This window comes from Pinus tabuliformis, chromosome 9 (genome assembly GCF_031772625.1).
Source record: "Pinus tabuliformis cultivar Carrire ecotype Pingquan chromosome 9, CPIR1, whole genome shotgun sequence".
Classification (NCBI taxonomy): Eukaryota; Viridiplantae; Streptophyta; class Pinopsida; order Pinales; family Pinaceae; genus Pinus; species Pinus tabuliformis.
This window is the reverse complement of record NC_142307.1, coordinates 240,242,607-240,265,402: the sequence shown is the minus strand read 5'-3', so window position 1 is coordinate 240,265,402 and position 22,796 is coordinate 240,242,607.

The window sequence follows — 22,796 nt, the reverse complement described above, 5'->3', positions numbered from 1 at the left end:
CAAGAAATTGTCACTAAGGGTGAAAGAGTACTAAAGGAAACTCATGATGAAAACAAAAGAAATGTTAATCATGATTCCATAGACTCTAATGTTGGATCGAAGACTCACCATGTTCCAAAAATCGATATGAGGAAGTTTGATGGCAAGGATCCCGCCACATGGATATTACAGATGGAGCAATTCTTCGATCTCAATAATGTGCAAAACACACAAAAGGTACGTATGGCAACTTTATATTTGGAACCAAATCAGTTTGTATGGTATCAATGGCTTTGTTCTCGTAAACAATTTATCACTTGGGCAATTTTTACGGAAGAATTGATAGCACATTATGAGGATACAAAAAGCAACACTTTTTTTAGCCAATTGATAAGTCTCAAACAAAAGGGTTCAATAATGGAGCACATTGAGGAGTTCCAAAAATTGAACATAAGGGTAAAAGATATTCCAGAGGAGCATAGGATTGATGTGTTCATAGGGTCTTTAAAGGATAATATCCAACATGATGTGCGCCTTTGGGAACCTGATTCATTAGAGAAGGCATTCAGGTTAGCAAGAAAAATGGAAAGCAAAATTATGGCAACTAGGAAGCATACCATTCACAACTATAAAGACGGAAGTGTTGTTGCCCATAGTCTTCCACAACCTACAAGGTTGACACCACAACAATTGGAAGAAAAAAGAGCAAAAGGGCTTTGTTACAATTGTGATAGCAAATACACAAAAGGTCATAAGTGTGCTGAGAAGAAATTATTCTACATAGATTGTGAAGAGGAAGAAGAAAAGGAGCAAGAAAGGTCAAAAGAAGAGGATATATTCCAGGAACAAAGCCTAGATGAAGAACAAATAAATCCGACCATATCTTGTAATGCATTGGCGGGAATTACCACTCCTCAAACCATCAAGATAGAAGGACAAATCAAGAAGAAAAAGGTAATAGTGTTGATTGATTCAGGAAGCACCCACAATTTTATTCATTGTAGGGTAGCAAAAGAATTGAATTGCTTCCTATATCCAGCACCAGAGTGTCAAGTGATGATTGCAAATGGAGGAACAATAAATTGTTCTGGAAAGTGCCATAATATCAAGCTATCCATGGGAGAATATGTATTGACTAGCCCAATGCTTTCCATTCCAATGGGAGGTGCTGATGTTGTACTAGGAGTCCAATGGCTACAATCCTTGGGTACAATAGCTTTTAATTTTCAAGAACTTTTCATGAAATTTTCTGTGGAAGGAAAGGAAGTTGAATTAAGGGGTATTGCAGGGAAACCAGGAAAGATAATCAGCTCTAATGGCATGACAAAGCTTCTAAAAAAGGAGCAAAGAGGTGTAATTGCACAATTATGTTCGCTAGATGTTTCCACATTGGAATCATCTATTTCTCCAGATCTCCAAAAAGTCCTGGACAATCATTCCAAGGTATTTGAGACTCCCAAAGGTCTCCCACCTATGCGTGATCATGATCATGCTATTCATCTGATTCCAGGAAGTGTTCCTCCAAACATCAGGCCGTACAGATATCCATATGTCCAAAAAAGTGAAATTGAACGTATGGTTGCAGAAATGCTAGAGGCTGGTATAATTCAACCGAGTCAAAGTTCTTTCTCAGCTCCAGTAGTATTGGTGCACAAGAAGGATGGATCATGGCGCATGTGTCCAGATTATAGGGAGCTCAACAAGCTCACTATTAAAGATAAGTTCCCCATTCCTGTCATTGATGAATTACTGGATGAATTGCATGGATCAATTTACTTCACCAAGTTGGATCTTCGTTCGGGATATCATCAAATCAGAATGAAGATTGAAGACATTCCGAAAACGGCATTTAGAACTCATGAGGGTCATTATGAATTTTTGGTCATGCCTTTTGGCCTTACCAATGCACCTTCAACATTTCAAGGTTTGATGAATTCAATTTTCAAACCATTCCTTAGAAAATTTGTGTTAGTATTTTTTGATGATATACTAATCTACAGCAAGTCTTGGAAGGATCATGTTGAACATGTTGACAAGGTGCTACAACTATTGGAGGAGAAACAATTATATGCAAAAAGATCCAAATGTTTCTTTGGAGTCCAGGAGGTGGAATATTTGGGTCATATTGTATCTCATGAAGGAGTTAAGGTAGACCCTAGCAAAATTAAAGCCATTAAGGAATGGAAAATCCCCACATCCATAAAGCATCTGCGAGGATTTCTTGGGTTGACAGGGTATTATCGCAAGTTTGTTAAGAATTATGGGAGAATAGCAGCACCTCTAACAACATTATTGAAGAAAGATTCATTTTCATGGACTCCGGAAGCAACAAAGGCCTTTGAACATCTTAAAGAGGCAATGTGCCAAGCACCGGTCTTAGCTACACCGGACTTCACAAAAACCTTTATTGTGGAATGTGATGCTTCAGGAAATGGAATTGGTGCTGTTCTAATGCAAGATGAAAGACCCATTGCTTTTGAAAGTCGTCCAATCAAGGGAAAGTTTTTAAGCAAAGCTATTTATGAGAAGGAAATGTTGGCAATACTCCATGCACTTAAGAAATGGCGACCCTACCTAATGGGAAGACACTTCAAGGTAAAAACGGATCATGATAGCCTTAAATACTTTTTAGAACAAAGATTATCCTCTGAAGAGCAACAAAAGTGGGTCACAAAGATGTTGGGTTATGACTTTGAAATCATCTACAAAAAAGGGAAGCAAAATGTGGTGGCAGATGCACTCTCAAGAAAGGATGAGGATATGGAAGCATTGTTGTGTGCCATTTCTATTATCCAACCAGATTGGATAAACGAAGCAAAGGAGGAATGGAAGAATGACGAAGAAGTGTGGGCACTTATTCGAAAGCTACAACAAGATTCCAGTACTTCTGATACATTTAGCTGGAAAAATGATTCGTTATGGTACAAAGATCGCTTATACCTCTGTAAGAATTCCCAGCTAAAACAAAAGATTCTTATGGAATTGCACACTTCTCCCTTAGGAGGGCACTCAGGATTTTTAAAAACTTACCACAGGGTTAAGAAGGAATTTTTTTGGGATGGCCTTAAATCAGATATTCAAAAGTTTGTGGCGGAATGTTTGGTTTGCCAACAAAATAAAGTTGAAACAATTAAGACACCGGGTCTATTACAACCTTTATCCATTCCAAGCCAACATTGGGAGGAGGTTTCAATGGATTTTATCACAGGTTTACCCAAGTCTGAGGGAAAGAGTGTCATCATGGTGGTAGTTGACAGACTTACCAAGTATGCACACTTTTGTGCATTATCACATCCATTTAAAGCCAGTACAGTTTCTACTGCATTTATGGAAACAGTTCAAAAGCTACATGGAAACCCAAAGATTATTGTAAGTGACAAAGATCCCATTTTCACTGGAAAATTTTGGACAGAATTATTTTCTTGTCTTGGTACTCAGTTAGCTCATAGCTCATCTTATCATCCTCAATCTGATGGGCAAACTGAGATAGTAAACAAATGTTTGGAAGGATATCTTCGTTGCTTTGTATCTGATAAACAGACACAATGGGTCAAATGGTTGCCTCTGGCTGAATGGTGGTATAACACTTCCTTCCATACAGCAACAAAAATGACCCCATTTATGGCACTTTATGGGTACCAACCATCATCAATCACATCATATTTAAGAGAAAATTCTAAGGTTCAAGCAGTGGAACATCACATCGAACATCAACAACAATTCCTCCAACTCTTAAAGGATAACCTCGTGTTGGCACAAAATAGAATGAAACAACAGGTAGATCAACATCGCAGTGAAAGAAGTTTTGATGTAGGTGATTGGGTATTCCTACGGCTACAACCATATAAGCAAATGTCCCTAAAGCAAGCTAAGAAGGATAATAAATTATCACCAAAGTATTATGGTCCGTACAAGGTGTTGGAAAAGATTGGTACTATGGCATACAAATTGGAGCTTCCTGCAGCTTCTCGATTGCACCCAGTTTTCCATGTTTCATGTTTAAAGAAGGTTATAGGCGACAAGCTCCCAGTTCAAACAATATTGCCAGAACTTGACGAGGAAGGAAAAATTATATTGGAACCGGAAGCAGTCACAGAAACAAGAACTCGACAGCTACGAAATCGATCAATTTCAGAGTATCTTATCAAGTGGAAGAACTTATCTGCTGAAGATTCCACATGGGAGGATGAGAATTTTATGCAGAAGTATCCAGAACTGCTCAAGCGTTGAGGACAACACTTTTTTTGAAGGAGAGGGGCATGTTGGGTCCCTATAATACTAGTGATTACCCCATTACTATTGTAGTCATACCCCTTATTTATATTGTTGTGCCCCTATTACCCACATATTGTTATTTCTGTGCCCCATAGAATTCCTCTATTATTATTTTTGTGGCTTTATATTATTATTGTTAGGTCGGCTGGATTATATTGTGACTCCTTAGATTCCTATATATAGAAAGGAGGTTTTGTCATTTGTATCATGCAAGAATTGTTCATTTATGTAATGTAAAGGAGGTTTCCCCCTCGAAGAGGCTGAATTCTAAGGCGTTGATCTATCTTTTCTATCTTTTCTTGAGCTGGTTTCATAACATTTGTGATTGCCTGGCTATCAGCCTTTTGAGCCTTGGTTGTGTTCTTACCGTCACCTCCATTATTTTAGCCAATCATACGCTTCCACTTGATTGTTTACCCTTTTGAGGAACAACTGCGACAAGTGATTCTATTAGCCACCCTCTTTACACTGCTGTGTTTGATAAGTTCCAAACTTACTTGGAACTAGTAGCTACTCGAAAACATCACTCTTTCCTAAAAAATGAGTCTCTTTTAAGCTCTTTTTAGACTCGTAAAATATGAAAAGATTGCTGAGCTACTGGCCTTTCCAGCTCGTTAAAGTAAGGGGAAGTGCCATCCCTCCTCTACATATTAATCTTTTTGGACCTGAGGGAGCATTCCACAAAAATATTGAGCACTTGTCTTTTTCGGCTCACTAAAGCGACGGAAAAGTCATCCCTTTCGTATTATTTTATACTTTTTCAAACTTAAGGGATTATTCCACGAAAAAGGACTATTGGAGTTTCTTTTTTGCCCTTTTTAAAACTCTCTAAACATGAAAAGGACCGAGTTATCCTTGTCGTTAAAGTTGTTAAAACAATAGCGACAAACTTGTCCATCCAGACAAGAGCGAGTTTCACTATCACTAGACTCGACAAATATAGCAACAGGTTTTCCTGAAGGGAAAATTATAGAACAAGAATATGTTATTCTCCTCAAGCTTGACAAAAATAAAGAGGTATTGGCCAGCAATGACTGGGGGAAAAGGGAAGAAAACTTGAAGAACTTTATTGATAGCAGGTCGCTCTTGAACATGACACTTTCACTCCATCACCATGATTGAGTCGGGTTGGGTTATTCTGTTCACCGGTCACATCACCATTGGTCCTCCGTACCATCCATTTTTGGGGTTAATGCTACCAATCCATCTCAATGTCACCAACAAGAGAAGTCATTAAGAGAATTTACCACCCAGCTAATGCTTCATCCACTGCAATACATTCACCCTCCATTTTTCATGAACTGCATTCTTGAACCTTGTATCATCAGATCGTTTTCACCTCCAGAAAATCATTTGCTTCATTTCGTGTCGTAGATGTGGAATTCATCAAGGCCCTCCTACGACAGGTCACTTATTGTCGACATCAGCTCATTATCCAAGAAGTTGACTTAGGAACAACCCTTTCAGTACTTTGAAGCTTGCATGCCTCAATGGCAAGTTTCTCACTTCCGGCGACAGGTTTACGTCAATGGCCTTCGACTGAAAGATTTTACGAGGTGTTCGACATTAGATCCTATATTCACACCACGTGAATTGTACTACAGTACCTTGAGGGTCATTATCATTATCGGTGATTCCTCTCACGCCTGTTAACAACTTACATCATTGGCTGGTAATCAGGCGATGTCGTTCCATGTTCGACTTTAGAACATCTTTTCACGTGGATTGACTTGTACATCAAGCGAAGATTGAACAAGTTTGAAGACCCTGGATCTAGTTTCATCCATCCGGGTTGCGATATATTCAGGAATATAAAGACATCAAATGTACACAGTAGCTGCACAGATGATCATCCGAGCTAAGGGATGATGGCTCTACAAGAATCACCAGTCTGCAACAGTAGACGATTATCTGTCCTATGTACATGAAAATGAATTTATAAAACTGAGCATGGGAATTCCCACCTCAGCTAGATCATGAAAATAACATGAAGATGATGTATTGTATTGTATTTTATACAGGTCACCTTCCAGTTTGAATACCTCGGATCCTCATGATAAAACATTTCACCTGACATTAGAAGATTTACGACCTCATTCTTTAGGGGGCAACTGTTATAGACATATTTGGGCACTGCAACCCCAATCACATATGTCGATAAACCAAGGGCTCTTAAACCCCTAAAAGTGTTGTTTCTCACCCTATAGAATCATGGTCAGCTGATTACATCATTTCATACAAGTTCCACCTAAAAAACCACTCAGAACTAGCCAAAATTGGACCATACAGACTGCTCCATGCTTAGGGTGCGATGCATACTAGCTACTACACTAGCCAGGTGTAATGCATACTGGAAGAGCCTTCTGTGGGGTGCAATGGGCGAGAGTAGACAAATGGCAGAGACAGTTTGCTAAGTGGAAACCCAGAGAATCTTCTAGAAACTTCTCATATGACACTTGCCTCTCTGAATTCGCCCAGGGATGAGTAAGAGATCAAAGAAATCTCCAAGTGGAACCAAGAACTATCAGTGAAATGAAACTAATCAAAAACCCAGAAGCTGACTCACCCCTCTGCAAATATCTATAAATGGATCCCTCATCTAAGAGATCTAAAGGCTGGAATTTTGTAATTTGTAAGGAAGTGTTGTTGGTTTCTCTTTGAGAAGAAACATTTTATTGTTGGGTGATCTTGCTTTTCATGAGGTGAAGAGGGCTTTCATGCTAGGAGGATGATGCTGGATCAGATAGCTGGGTTGTAATCCTCTCTTCTATTTCTACTATCAATAAAGTTCTTTGAGTTTTCCTCCATATAATCGTGTATTTGTGAATCTTGTTATTTGTAGATGCAATTGTATGGTTAATGTATTTCTGATTCTGCATTGTTTATGATATCATAGATCGAGATGCTTTGATAGTGTTTTGTTGCTTTGCCTCTACAGGTATTCTCTAAAGCAGGACAAGTAGGAGAAGAGTGGCAAGCTCTATCAAGGGAGAGAGGAAACAAGCAAGGAGCCAAGTGGAAGATACAGGTTGGTCCTCTTTGCTTCTCTCTTATCTATCATACATAAAGGAAATCTTGAAGCACTTTGAATTGTTTGTTTCTAAGATAGCTACCCATCTTAGTGGGACTAGAAGATCGAAAAGACACTAGTTTTCCCAGAAACACTCTCTGCCCTACAAGCTCCTATTTCCTTGCGCTGTTCCTTGTGGATGATTAGCCTATTACCAAGTCGAAAAGCAAGCCTTCAAAACTGTGCAATCCTTAAGGATGAATCCTTGAGTGCATGCATGTGTTTTCTCCATGAGAAAACACATGCAATCGATAGTACACTGTCCTTGAACATTAATGTCAATTGGGTCTTTCTTAGAATAGACATGCATGAGTTTCTGATGAGGGAATCTTTAGTTATCCAAAGTAGCAGTAGTTGAGTGTATTAATGCATTCACTGACTGTTAACTCACTATTAGTTTCTCAAACAGTTTGGAACTAATTTAAATGGACTTAACTCAGTAAACTGAGTTGACTAATTACAACTCAAATATAACTCAATCTTATCTCCTTAATTTAAGTGATAACTCTTGCATGACTTCAAAAAGTCTTCTAACTTGAATTTCTCCAACTAATTAATTTAAAATAAATTAATTAACTATTTCCAAGTAGTTGTTAAGACTAAATTCGATTTTAATTCACAATTTAATTCAAGGAAAAACTAAATTGGAATATTCTTGTTGCTATATTTCCACACATAGGCCCATTGCTTGCTTGAATAGCTGGTTGCAACTGTGAATTGTGACATCTAGTTGACCCATTGATTCTTTTATAGATGCACCTCTTTGTTCCCAAACTTCTGGTGGTGTGGTTGGTTGAAGCTTCAGCTACAGTTCAAATATCTTCATCTAGAACTCAAAAGTGATTCACCTAACATCACCTTTGGCATTGTACTCCACCACAACTAATTTCCTAACTTTCATCTTGGCATGTGCATCCTATGGTATATGCAATTCTAGAACTGTTTTGTAGGCTTGTTCAATTGTTGATTCTAAATTTGTGTTGCGTGATTACATTTCCTCTTTCTCCTTTAGTGCTTGTGTATCCTCTTCATACATATGTTCATTGTTGACTTTACATTCAGTGACGGTTTCAAGGGCACACTACTCCATGATCCACAACTCATCTAAGACCCCTTAATGCAATGCGTGGAGGGATTGAAGTAGTAACGCGGGAATATTGATTCCAATATCCTTGATATTTACTAGCGTGCTGCAGTCTTCTTGGTTATATGCTCGTAAGGATCCTTTTGGTAAAGGAATGATCCTGAGGTCCATCATCTTCTCCACTTCTGGCACACTCACGCTCACTTAAGTCAGGCTTTCTTGTACCATGCTCACTTTCCTAATGCTCGCTTGGATCATATCGGTCTAGATCTACAGCTCGCGTAGATCTTTATGGACACTCCCCAGTGTCTGCATATACTGCTGCTCAAAGTGTGACCATAGGTCTGATGTGGTATCTCTAGCCTTGTCACCGATCTCATCTAAATAACCCTCTGTTAGTACATGAGGGTCCACTCGAGAATGTTTATCTTATTCCACTTCTTTCGCAGAGCTACCACTATGTCTTTGGTGAGCTTCTGGAATTTAAAGGGAGCAGACACCTCCTCTCCTCCATCATCGCCCTACCTAGATAGATCTTGTTCTATGGTAGGCGGGGAAGCCGATGCCTCTACTTCCTTTTTGGCTTGCCCATTTTTTGTATGTTCCTTTTTTGCTCACTCCTTTTCAGCACACACTGTCTCCACAACAGCCTTTTTAGCAACTTCTTTCTTTTTCTGGGCAGCCTTCTCCCGTGTGACTGCTTGTTGTTTACCTTTCCTCTTTTTCACAGTAGAGGTCTACGCGAAGGATATTTCTCCTACTTTGCTTGTCCTGACATCCAAATGGGTAGGCCCGTGCCACTCTGTTGTCCATCCACCCACAACCTCTTGTGCATCTGTTGCGACCACTAAGTAAGGTAGCATGTACCATACCTTTCAAGGGTCTCTCCTCGTGCGAATCCATACATTATGAAAGTTTGCCTTAAATTCTATGAAGGCCCTCAGGTACTCGAACAAGGTTGGAGATAACCTTGGTCTCTGGTTCATAGCCACTTGGATGCCCATTTCCATGAGTACCCAAAATACCATGGCTTCATTAATCTATTCCGCATCTTTTGTCTACCACAGCGAAGTGAACTTTGCTACTATTGGGTGCAGAAATTGCGCTCAAGAAAACTGCTCAACACTTAATTGTCAACTCGGGGGTTTCATAAACTTAGAGATGAAGCATAAGAAATGATAGAAGTGGTATGAAATTTTCATGTTCCTAATCCTACTTCTTAAATGAAATTCTTGTAGAATCAGACAGAAAATAATCATAAAGGCAATTGACACCAAAGCAACTCTAGTGCTGGAATGTAAAAGAACAATTTGCAAGTAAATCAAGTAAAACAGTTTTCACACAATTGAAACAATCTTAAATGCTAGAATGAAATGCTATGTTCATCTTCAGATGGATGGCTAATAGTGTGACAAGTGTGCCCTTGTAGAGATTTGTTTTCCTCTTGATCTTCCTTCTACAGAAGCAACCTATTATTGCACTATTGCAATCTGCTTGCACTAGTGCAGGTATAATGTCTCTGTGTAAAAGTATATTTTCTCTCCCTTATTGAAGATTTATGTCTTATTGAAGGTGCTTTAAGCTTCACGGCTTAGAGCACTCTATTTTTGTGACAAGAGACCAGCTCTTGCACCAAGGCAGAGTTTCCTTCACCCAGTTTCCAACTTACTTTCGAAAGGACTGAAAGATGTGCTGAAAAAGAATTTCAACTACAAATGAAACCCTAAAGTAAATTATCTATGGAAAAGAAATTCTTTAATTAATTAAATCCTGCAAAGGAAGTAAACTTCATGAAATGAAAGAAACTCAATGGAATCAAGACCGTATTCTAAGTGATCTGTATGTGTCAACTAACTTTGGTAATCCACTCGAAGTGTTTCTCTTCTTTGTTCATAAGACATAAAATGAAAATATTCTCAGATCTTCTAGAGATATACTTTTAATGTTGAAGATAATCACTGAAGTTAAGGGTTCATTTGCTTGCAAAATAACTGGAAATAATATGCAGGAAAGTAATTCAATGTTTGCTGCAAAATTAAGAACTGAACCAAAGTGTAGGCAACCGCATGCACTGGTGCAGGAAAGAGCTTCCTGCATGATCCAATCGAAATAAAATTGAGACAAGGATGGAGAGTAAAGAAAATGTGAGAAAAGAATTTCATAAACGAAATAAACTCACCTAAATCCCAAAGCCACAGATCCATTTCACACTTTAACTACAAAAGAGATTTAAATTAGAATTTTAGAAATAAATATTAGAATTGTCACACCACACAGCTGCAAAAGGAAATATTCACACTCTTTCTGAATAACGGAAGTACCAGGGGTAAACGAGATGGGTTGGTTGGGCCCTAGCCAACCAGCTCATTCCCCGTTTAAGGAACGAAAAGGATTAGCACTCAAATATGCATCAAAGATAAATTAAACACTATGTATGAAAATAATGGCGGATTACTTGCATTACTCGATTCAACAAATGTACATAACAGTGCAAGTCCAGCCCCATAGCTGAGGTGATACCCAGATTACATGAAAATGAAATTACACTTGATGGTTCGCTAACTAGTGTTACCTGTGATCTATATCTGATACATCCTTTCGGCCTTAGCCATTTTCCACTAATTACAAACATCTTCTTATTAAGGCCTTTCGACCAAATAGAATAACAACCAAAATTACAAAATTGGCTAGCAGTTATAATGGAACATGTATCTCGCTTGGCCATAGACTAACTTTGGAAAACATTCCCTTTTTGCGTGCCACCGGTATCCTTCTTCAATTCATCATCAACTAAAATAGGAGTCAAGGATCAAACCCATCCTCATGGAAAGATTTGGCTCATGGAAATCTTGGACAGTCCTCGCGGTGGTGTAGGAATCTACCTACACTAGTCATACTTACTCATAATTAATACTGAGTTCATCAATTACTTCTAGGAAATTAACATAAGTTACAAGAGATATGTAATAGGCATGAAATCCATATAAAAATGATTAATAAATAACTTTAATAAATCTTAATGTAAAATACGAAGCATGTGTAGGAATAGGTAGTTCTTGGACTAGTGCAGAAATGAGAAGTTTATGTTGAGATAAAAAAAGGTTAAAATGGGGTAGAAAATAGGGAAATTTGGGACACCAAAATCCTCCCATCCCTAAGTTTTTCTGTGTCCTCAAACAACCTTTTACCTTCTGCAAAAAATCCTCAAAAATGAATGGCTAGCTCCTAAATCCTGAACTTCAATGTTTATTCTTGCTTTCACTATATTTGGCTTTTTGTCTCGGGCTCTTCACAGCTGCTTAATCACCTTCTTGAGGCGTTTGTAGCATTTGGAGGCCCGATACTTCCATACCTTTACTTGTTGCCTCTGCCTTTTTACCTCTGCAAGTAACTCCACCTCTCTCTGCTTCTGCCAACTCTGCTCCTTCATGACTTGGTTCAAAGCCTCCAGGTCATGAACTTACTGCTCCAAATCTACTATTTGGTTGTTGAGGTAGAGAGTGGAGGGTGTTGTGCTAAGATCTTTAGGTGTGAATGTCTTCTTTACAATGGACTCGAAACAGGTCCCATCGTTGTCAAGGTCAAGGCTGTCAAATGTCTGCATTATGACATCACCAAGGGTTTCTACACTCGGGGTTTTCTTGTCACTGAGGGTTTTGATGCCCTCCACAATCTTTGTGCCAAGGCTTTCAGTAGCTTGTGCACTCAATTTCTCAGGGCTTTTAACACCCTATTCTTCCAGTTTCTTAGGGGATTTAGCACCCTGTCTTTCCAAATCAGTAGGGGTTTCAGTTCCCCGTTCTTCTACAATAGAAAAGGCTTTAGTACCTTGACCTTCTAAAACCACAGGGGCTTCAGTACCTTGTTCCTTGAAATCATTGAGGGTTTCCATGTCTAGTTCACTGAAATTATCAAGGGTCTCTACATGTTGTTCCTCTTCATCCTTGTGACCCTCTTCTTGGACTTCACCAGTACTCGGTGTGATTGAACTTTTCCTTAATCTATTGAAAAAAGTTGACAACAATACGTCATCCTCCATGTTCTCTTCATCTTCCATAGTGTGTGCTACTACATCTGCAAGCACCAAGAGATTATGAACTGTAGGGGAAACTTAGGGTGATTCGTCAATTATGATCGGAGAGATTGACTAGTTCATCCCTTGGGAGATGGTCGTCCTCCTCACTAAGGTTCTGGTCTTTCTCTTCTAAGCCGAAGGTGGAGTATTTTCAACAGTATCATTCTATGCTTTCACTGGCATACTTTCATCTCGCTACTTGGCAGGAGACGATGTCTCTACTTTCCTCTTCTTACTTGTACTCTTGCTAGCAGGCTTCTATGCACCCATCACTCGAAATTCTTTCAGAAATTCTCCCCAAGTTACTCCATTTTCTTCAAGCTTCTTCTTGACCAGAATCATGATAAGTCCATGATGGTAGAGCTTGGTTACAACTTGGCTTGCATTTCCACTCTGCACGCCTTTCACCATCTTCTCAACATTCCTGAACAAGTAGTAAGGGAAATTAATCAATTTTTCCAACTTGAAGTGCAGCTTCAACCAAAGATGATATATAAACTGCAATGTATAGTGTCCCTCCCCAGTTACGAATTTCTGGATTATAAACAATAGGTCTCTTCACTTCCCGACCATGGCACTCTATGGAAGTCCCTTCCTCCAGTCGACCTTAATCTTCTTGTCAACCATGAACTGGTGCCATCATTTCTTCACGAGCTGCTCCTTTTTAAGCCAGTGCTCTCCTGTAAGTGGAAAACCTATGTCTTGTGCAATATACTCCTTTGTAACTTTGAACTTCAATGATTCGACCTTGACTCGACCTCCTTTGAATGTCCTTGCGAACTGTAGTACCACAGCCATGTCGAACCCATCAAACTTCTGTTGGAATGGAAAGAACCCATATTCTTGCAATAGTGCAACATTGTTCCTGTACTTTGTGGTTTTCTCAGTCTCCTGCAAAGACAATGGCTCACTCCTTACAGGTGCCATTTCGAACTGCACTTCACCCTTTCTGATCACACCCACGAAAGAATTTCTGCGAGTGAATCCAACGTTTGCCGAGAGCATTATGCAAGAGGTTCATCACCCTCCATGTTTTCAAATCCACTCACCTGGTTATGATGGAACAACCCTTCATATCAAGTGCAGATTCATGTCAGCTCGCTACGGGTGAATCATAATGATTGGGTGCAATGGAGGTGTAGGCGGCGGTGGCGCAACGGTTACAATGATCAAATTATGGGTAAGGTAATAATGGACAAGAAATGCAGAATTATTTCAAGGAGGGTGAATACAAGCTATTGGACAACAGTACTATCCCACAGTCAACATCATAATTTAATCAAGACATACTTCAACACTTATTAAAAATATTAGATTTCAAAACCCTATACATCTTGCACTTTAAATATTTTTCCTAGGTTAGTAAATAATGAAACAGAGTATCAATTAAAACATGCAATGCTATGATATATCAGTACACATGTACATGAAAGTACAGATCCATAAATATCCTTGATAAAACACTCCAAGATTGTGTGAATTTTACTTGCTTTCACAGTCAGCTGTGTTCCTACACTAAACCTGCTTGCACTGCGATGTGCTTGCACTATGCATCTTGCACCAGAGACTTTTACCAAAATAGAGAATCTGATAGGACATACTTCTGTAGCTGGACTTAATTTTTTTTTGCCTCAATCTACAAGAAAATAATTTATTTGCCATCCTTTGGTGTTTCACAAGCATACCTTCTGGATTGACTGCATCCAATTCTACAATCAATTTATGAGGGAATAAAGAATGGGAAGCGGGTAAAAATTTTTAGAATGGGAAGGAATATTATAGTAGGGATTCCGAAACAATATCACCAAGAGGGATAAAAGAAATAGGATGTGGAAAAATTTCAAGGGAAAAGAGGGATTTTACGAAATCGGGCAAGGGTAGAGTCTTAGAAGAAAGAGGAAGGCAATTCATTGGGGATTTTAGAAAAGAAACTAGTGGGAATTTTCAAAATGGGAGATAGAAGAAAGACAACGTTTTTACCTTGAAATTTGCCTGCATTGGTGCAGGAAAAAATAACTGCAGCGGGAAGTAAGTGTTTACTTGAAATAAAAATGTCCATGCTAGTTACCCCAAACTTGAGTAAGTGCTTGGTTTCGTGAACCTAATTCTTTTTGGTGGCAGCCAACATATCTAAAAATCAAGTAACATTCCCTCTTTATTAAAATATCGATCTTCCTACCAGCATGCTAGTTTTCAGGTTGATCCTTCTGCAATCATGTCAGTCAACTGATTTTCATAATTACAGGATTTTTTTTCTTTTTATACTTTTTATTTTTGTCATTTTTTTCTTTTATTATTTTTTCAATAAGGATAAGAAGGAATCAAATCTTCAATAGGTTGGTGTTACCACCTACCAACTCATTTTCGAATGGTTGTTGTACTTGTTGCATAAAATCTTCTTTAGTAAGGGGCTGAAAATATAATTTCAATCTATGCCCGTTTACCAGGAACAAAGAATTTTGTCCATCAATAGTTTTGATTTCTACCGCTCCATTTTCGAATACTTTGACCACCTCATAGGGTCCCATCTAGCGTGTATGGAATTTTCCTTTAAAATACTTGAATCTTGAATCGTAAAGGAGTACCCAATCACCTGGTTGGAACTGCTTCTTCTAAATGGACTTGTCATGCCACTTCTTGCACGAATATGTTCTGCTGAACAACATCCCTTTAGAATTCATCTAACTTGTTTAATTGTAGAAGATGTTGCCACTGTGCTTCAGAGAGATCTAGTCCCAATTGGATTGTAGTCCTGAAAGTCTTGATTTGGAATTCTATTGAAAAGAGGACTTGTTTTCCCTACACCAGCTGATATGGTGTGTGTCCTGTGCTGTTTCTCCAAGTGGTTCGATAGGACCATAATGATTCTGGTAATTTGTTAGCCTAATCCTTTCTATGCATGTTTATCATCTTTGTGAGGATGGACTCAATCACCTTATTCGTGGACTCCACCTGACCATTTGATTGCGGGTGACACAGTGTAGATTTCCTATGCCATATTTTGTATTGCTCCATCACACCCTGTACCAGATTAGAAATAAAATGTGGTCCATTGTCAGAAACAATTTCTCTAGGCACACCAAATCTTGTAAATATTTTAGTAAAAAGAAAATCAACAACAACTCTTTCAGTAGCAAAAGAAACAACTTTAGCTTTTACCCATTTTGTAACAAAATCTATACAAACCAAAATATGCTTTTTATTTGATGATGTTGGATTTATTAATCCTACGAAATCAGTGGCCCATTTCTCAAAAGGCTCGATCATAACCTGAGGATATAAAGGCATTTCATTGGTTTGATTAGGCTGGCCAACTCAGTGACAGTTGTCACACTGCTTGACATATTGTTTGGCATCTTTGAACAAAGAAGGCCAAAAATAGCCAACTTGTAACACTTTGCATACAGTCTGCTTATCAGCGAAGTGAGCCCCATAAGGTTCATCATGGGAAGATTTTAAAATATCATACACTTCTTCCTCTCTTACACATATAGAGATAATGAGATTTGCTCCGGTGTAAAAGAGGTCTCCTTGGATCTAGGAATATGTAGCACTTTTCTGAATGATATTCCGCTTTTCACGAGCAGACAACTGAGGTGGTAATTTTCCAGTGACTAAATAGTTAGCTATGTAAGAAAACCATGGGGATTTTGTCGACACAAAAAATATGTTCGTCAGGAAAATCATCATCAACAGGAATTCCTTCACTAGGATTATTTAATCTTGAAAGATAATCTGCTACTACATTTGATTTTCCTAGTCTATCAACAATAGTAATATTAAATTCCTATAACAATAGCAACCACGTAGTCACTCTACCACTAGTTAATGGTTTATTCATCAAATATCTTATTGCGGAATGGTCAGTATGTACAAAGAATTCATATCCTATAATATAATGTCTGAATTTATTAATAAAAAAAATTATAGCTAAAAACTCTTTCTTAGTAACCATATAATTGAGTTCAGCAGGTGACAAGTTTTTACTATTGAAACAAATAACATCAGATTGTTTGTCTTCTTCTTGTCCTAAAGCTACGCCAATAGAAGTATCTAAGGCATCAAAGGAAATATGGAATGGTAGGGACCAGTTTGGTCCTCTCAAAACTGGTGCCTGGACTAATTTTTCCTTCAATGTCTCAAAGGACTCTTGGTAAGCTGTGGACCACGAAAACTCACTATATTTAGCCAAAAGTCGAAAAAGTGGGGTAGCTATCCTTGAGAAATTCTCAATGAATCTCCTATAGTAGCCCGCATGTCCTAGAAAACCTCTCACTTCCCTTTGATTTTTGGGTATAGGAAGACTCAAAATGACTTCTATTTTCGTAGGGTCAACCTGGATATCTTTGTCAGAAATAAGATGGTCAAGAACCACTCTTGCCTTGCACATTAATGTACATTTCTTATCACTCAAGGTGAGATGATCTTCTTGGCAGTGAAGAAGAACTTTTTCTAGATTCTTGAGGGCTTCCTGAAATGAATCACCAAACACAGAGAAATTGTCCATATAGATTTCTATGCACTCAAGGTCAGGAAAGCCAAAACTACCCTTTTAAAGGTAGCCTGGGCATTACATAGCCCAAAGGGAAGTACTTGGTAAGAAAATGTACCCCATGGACATGTAAAAGTGGTTTTGTCTTGATCCTTAGGTACTATCTGTATCTGGTTATATCCACTAAAGTCGTCTAGAAAAGTAAAGTACTTCTTACCAGCAAGGGTATTGAGTACCTGATCAATGAAAGGAAGGGGGAAGTAATATTTTATAGGGGCTTTATTGAATTCTCTATAGTCAATACAAATGTGCCATCTCCCATCTTTCTTTGGGACTAATACTAATGGAGGGACCCACTGGCTGTCAGAAATGGGATATATTAAATCAAGAGTTTTTGCAATTGTTCCTTTACAACGTCTCTTAGAGCTGGGTTCATTTTCCTTTGGGGTTGTCGGATAGGTTGGGCTCCATCCTAAATATAGATATGGTGTGTAAAAGTTTCAGGAGGGATGCCTTTTATATCTTCATAACCCCATGCAAAGGCATCGAGATGGTCTCTCAACAAATTCACAAGCTGCTCTTGCTGAGAAGGATCCAAGTCTAAACTGATATACAAGTATTTACCTGGACTAATCTCAAGAAGAGTAGTATTAGGCTCAAGAGTACACAAAGATGTCACTAGAGATGGTGGTGATGGAGGTAGAGAGTTATATCTTTCCTGAAAATCTAGACTAAAAATCTGACTCAATGAATCAAAATTAGGCATGGTGTCTAGATTGTTCAGGAAGTCTTGAATCTCACCCTCCTATGAGGACTCAACATTCTAGTGTGTCAAGGAAACAGGCTGAGTCTCCGCATCACTACTATAGTATAACCATAAAGTGTCTCAGAGCTCATGAATGGATCTAGCAGGTGGATATAACGTGACCCTTTTTTTGGAATCTCCATGGGAAATGTACATATCACCAGAACAACATCCGATATAAGCAACGATCGTAGCAAGCCATGGTAGTCCCAAGATCGAGGGATGCCCTCCCACATGGTTCTTTGGCTGAAGCACAATGAAATTTATGGGATATTCCCAAGAATATAGGGAAACGACCACATCATCCAACACCCATTTTGGCTTGATTTTAGATCTATCCGCCTGTTCAAGCACAGTGGGAGTAGGATGAATATGGACCAATCCAAGTTGATCCATGGTTTTCTTGGTCATAACATTAATGGCTGCCCCTAGGTCTATTAGTACATTGGAGACAAGGACATCACCTATCTGAACAAAGACAATAGGGTTTCCGAGGTCAGTATATTTTTCCATGTGCATACACCTCGTCATCAACTCAGCTGCTCTACCAACAAATTGAAAAGTTTGAAGTTCCAATCTTCTCCTTCCAAACTTCTTGAGACAGAGTTCCCTAATGATTTTTGTATAGATGGGGATCTCTTTGATGCCTTGGAGTAAAGGTACTCTTATGAAAAGGTTCCTAAGCTCAGAAGCCAGGCTAGACTCAGGAATGGGGTATTTCCTCTCCACAACTAACCTCTCTGGATAGAGAGGTTGGTTGGAAGAAGATGACAAGGGCTTAGAATGTATAGGGATAGCCTGAATGGTGTCATATTTTTTAGAATGGTTAGGAGTTTCCTCCTCTCCTTTCTCATTGATAATCACCATAGGATGCTTTTGATTTTTTGAGGTTACTACATTCCCTGATCTCAATTAGAGATCATTGAATCCAACTGGAATAGTTTGATATATAGATGAGGAAAGTGGGTTCATAGAATGGATCATTTGTACTGCTTTATTATTGGGGTTGGGTAAAGGTTGAGCAGGCAGCTGAGAAGGTCGAAACGGTGGAGGTAAAGGTAGTGGTGGCTGTTGGGTGCTAAAAGGTGTCTTTTAAAACTCCTAATTACCTCACATTAATCATCAACCTGGGCAAGTCCTTTTATTCCAAGAGTGTACACAATATGTGCATGCTATGAATCCAGAGAGTAATGTTTCTTCAAAATGAAATATAAAGATTTGATACAAGAGTAAACGGATGCATTTATAAAACTCAAATTGCAACTGTTAAAGGAAATATTACATCTAAGCATCAAGACTTAATCCTCTATTGAAATCATAATCAAATCTCAAACAAGCAATTCAATTGACAATAGCATCAACCGAGAGCGTAGTAGCATTAACCAATCTCTTCTAGCTGATTCTATCTAAATCACACTCAATCTCAATTAAGAAATTCAAATGGAAATGATGTCAACCGAGAGTTCAGTAGCATTAACCAATCTCTTTCAGTTGATTCTATAATAACCACACTCTTACAAAATTCAATGCCTTAACTAATAATCAATTTAATCTACAGTAAGCATGAATAGAATCAAATGACAATGCTGCAAAGCATGTAAAGAAAATGTACCAAATTTAATATAGGAAATCAATAAATAGCAAATAAGATAAACTCACAGAGGGAAAAATATCAAACCAATCAAACTTGCATGGATCAGAAATATATAACACAAAGGATAGTAGTTTGATCCACCAGAGGTTGAGCCCTTAGCCACTAGTGAATACTGCTAAGCTACTTTAGAGAATACAAATGAACAACAACGTAAATTATATATTAACCATTGAACTCAATTACAATTAGAATATGGTCATGTTCCTCCAAAAGCACCAACCTATAAATTAAAATTACAATTTGAAATAAACATAGATCGATCCCCTTTCCTCCTACAGTTTTTACTTTTATAGTCAGAAAGAGGTAAAAGATAAATGTGATCCCTCAGGATCGGGAGATCCTAAGGGATTCACAACTAAATGCTATCTTCTGACACCCTTCATATTTAGCGCTAATCCTCCTAATTCGTCCTTCGACTTGACCGCAACCGACGCACCTCATTCGTCCTTTATTGGTTTATGTTGTTCCATCCCTAGGGAACAACAATTGTTCCTTTCGTCGATTCTCTACATAAAAAGGAATAAGAGTTAGTTACGGTGGCTAAATCTTAATCGAGAGTACTTTATTCGTTTCTTATCATAATCCATCAATATGTTAGCATATCAAGATATGAAAGAGATAAGAAAAGAGGAAAAAGGTGATGGAATTAAGAGTAAATACATACCCATTACGTAACTCAACATACTCCCCTGCTTATCCTGTTTCATGTCCTCGTGAAAAGTAAATAGTTCATATGCAATGCAGTCAAAGAATAGGCTGCAGAGAAAGCATCAAAAAATGGTCTAAAACCATGATATTGAGCGAAGAGTGCAAAGGAGGGTCCTTCTTTTCCTTCAGGAAATTCTTAGTCAACCTAATACCCTTCAGGGGGATACCAAATAATGGGGCTCCAAAACTGGCATCCTTGCCAATAAGGTCCTTCTCTCAAAGTAAGATTGTTGTAGGTGACCATACGGGCTATAGCAGCTTTAAAATTTCTGTAATTAAATGGTTCCCTATCTTTCACACTATTAGTGGAGATAATCCATTTGAGCTTAGATGCAGTCAGAGATCTTTCTTCAATGGAGAGGAAATATGATATTCCTTTGTGCACAATCTCCTTATGTATGGGCCCTAAAGTTTTAATCACCCTTCTCGTTTCATCAGACTCTTATGGTTAGCAAACATTTGTAAGGGGTGTTTAGGTTCACTTCTCACCCAAAGGTCCAATCCATGTTCCTGTCTTTGAAATGCATTATAAGCTTTAAACCATTTGAGTTGGTTAACTAAAAACGAAATAAAAGCCTGGAATTGAACATCTCCTACAAAAGGGTTAGGGTTCGTTTCCACCTCGTTCTCTAATATAAAATTGTGCAGAGAAAACTCACAAAGAAGCATTTGGACCTTTAGACCATGTTGCTTGCAACAATTTATAAAATATTCAATTGTTCCTAACTTAATTGGTTTACCAGCTCTTATGGCTTTGATTTTCAATAACAGGTATCGTTCTAATAGAAAAAAGGCATAATTGGTGGCGGGAGACCAACTTGTCAGGACATCTGAATATAGTGAGAAGATGGTGTGTCTGACTTATGACTATGTCTAGCTTGAACTTGATTTTCTCCATTTTTTCTTTTGCCTTTCTACACCTATCAAAAGTCTCGTTCTCTATTATAGTCTATTCCTAAAGCTATTTCTGCAGCTCTTGATATTTATGTTGGGAAATGGTCTCTTGTTCAAAACATTCCAACTCGAGCTGGGCTTGTGCTAATTCCTCCTGAAGGTTTAGTAGAATGGGGTAATGGTGCATCATAATGTCTTTGGCTTGTATGTCCATCTGAGTGCCTATGCTATAAGAGGGGATATCTTCTGTCTGTACTTATTTATTGCAGGAGGTCCAAACTCCATCTGAGTAGCTACGTCTACTAAATCTGCATGCGGTCCTTCTTGAGTGACGATTGTCTGAGTAGGTATGAGCTCAGTTTTGTTATCGGGAAATCTAGTGTCTATGCAGAGTTGCTAGTCCCACTAAGATGGGTAGCTATCTTAGAAACAAACATATTAAAGTTATTTTCGTTTTCCTTTATGAGAAGTAGATAGGAGAGGATCAAAGAATACCAACCTCGATCTTTCGCTCAGTTCTTTGCTTCTTCCTTCTCCTCACCAACAGGTCTTCGCCGCTTCTCCCTTCACCACTCCCCTTCAAAGAGCACATGTAAGGTCAAAGTAGCATAACACCTTCAACCTTTCTTCTTGTAGCTTGTGCAAAGTGTCCATCCTATGCTAAACTAAAAGACAAGGATTTCCTTGGGACTCTTGTGACATTTGGAGAGCGGGCAAGTAGATGTTCAGCGAGAGGATGGATTCTTTTCCATACACCAGGAAGTGGAGGTGTTCATAGAAGGTTTAGGCATGACTTGATCAAACCATAAGGAATTCACCAAAGTAGAGTGCCAATTACGTTTTTAAGAGAATATGGTCCTTTTGATGATATAGATAAGGTTCTTGTTTATGGATTCAACAAGACCATATCCTTGTGGATAATAATTAGTTGTGTTTAAATATTATACCATTTTCCAATGAAAAAATGTAAAGTTTTAAAGATGAAAATACATTACATTATCAAAAACAAGTGACATAGGAACATCGAACTTGGAAATGATGTTATGCTGTAGAAAGCTGATGACTTCCTGATCATTCCCTTGTTTTAACAGAACTACCTTGGTCCACCACATGAAATAATCCATACTGGTTATAATATAGTGGTGTTCCTTTTATGAGTGTGGGAAATTTTTCCCAGTGATATCCAAACCCAACTGTTGAAAAGGTTCTTCCACTGTAATGGGCTACAACGGGGCTACTGAGTTTTGATTTTTGTCGGCACACCTTTGACTGACCGAACACTTATGGGAATAGGAATGAGCATCTTTGAATAATATAGGGTAGTAAAATCTAGCCACCATAACCTTATGCGTTGTAGTGTTTCCTGGAAAGTGTCCATTGGATGATTTGTCATGGAGATCACACAATACCTTTTCTTAATCGTGCGCCTCCAAACCTGAGTTGTAATACATTGTGGTGTTTTCTTAATAGGACCCCATGCACCAACTGATATGGTAATGCTTTAAGACAGAGTGCCCTCTTCTTCCATGTGGAAAAGTGAGAGGGAAATGTGCCATGCTCAAGGTATTAGTGCACGACTGTGTACCAAGGTTTTATATTTGTAGTGGGGGAGGCTCACTCAAAATTGTACATTTCATTCTATTGCTTCCATCCTACGAGCTCTTCTTCTTCCTTTTTCGTGTTCACTGCTTCTGCTACTAATTGGAAAATACCATGACCCTTGATTATGTGAACTGGCTTGATGTCTAGATCATACCCTT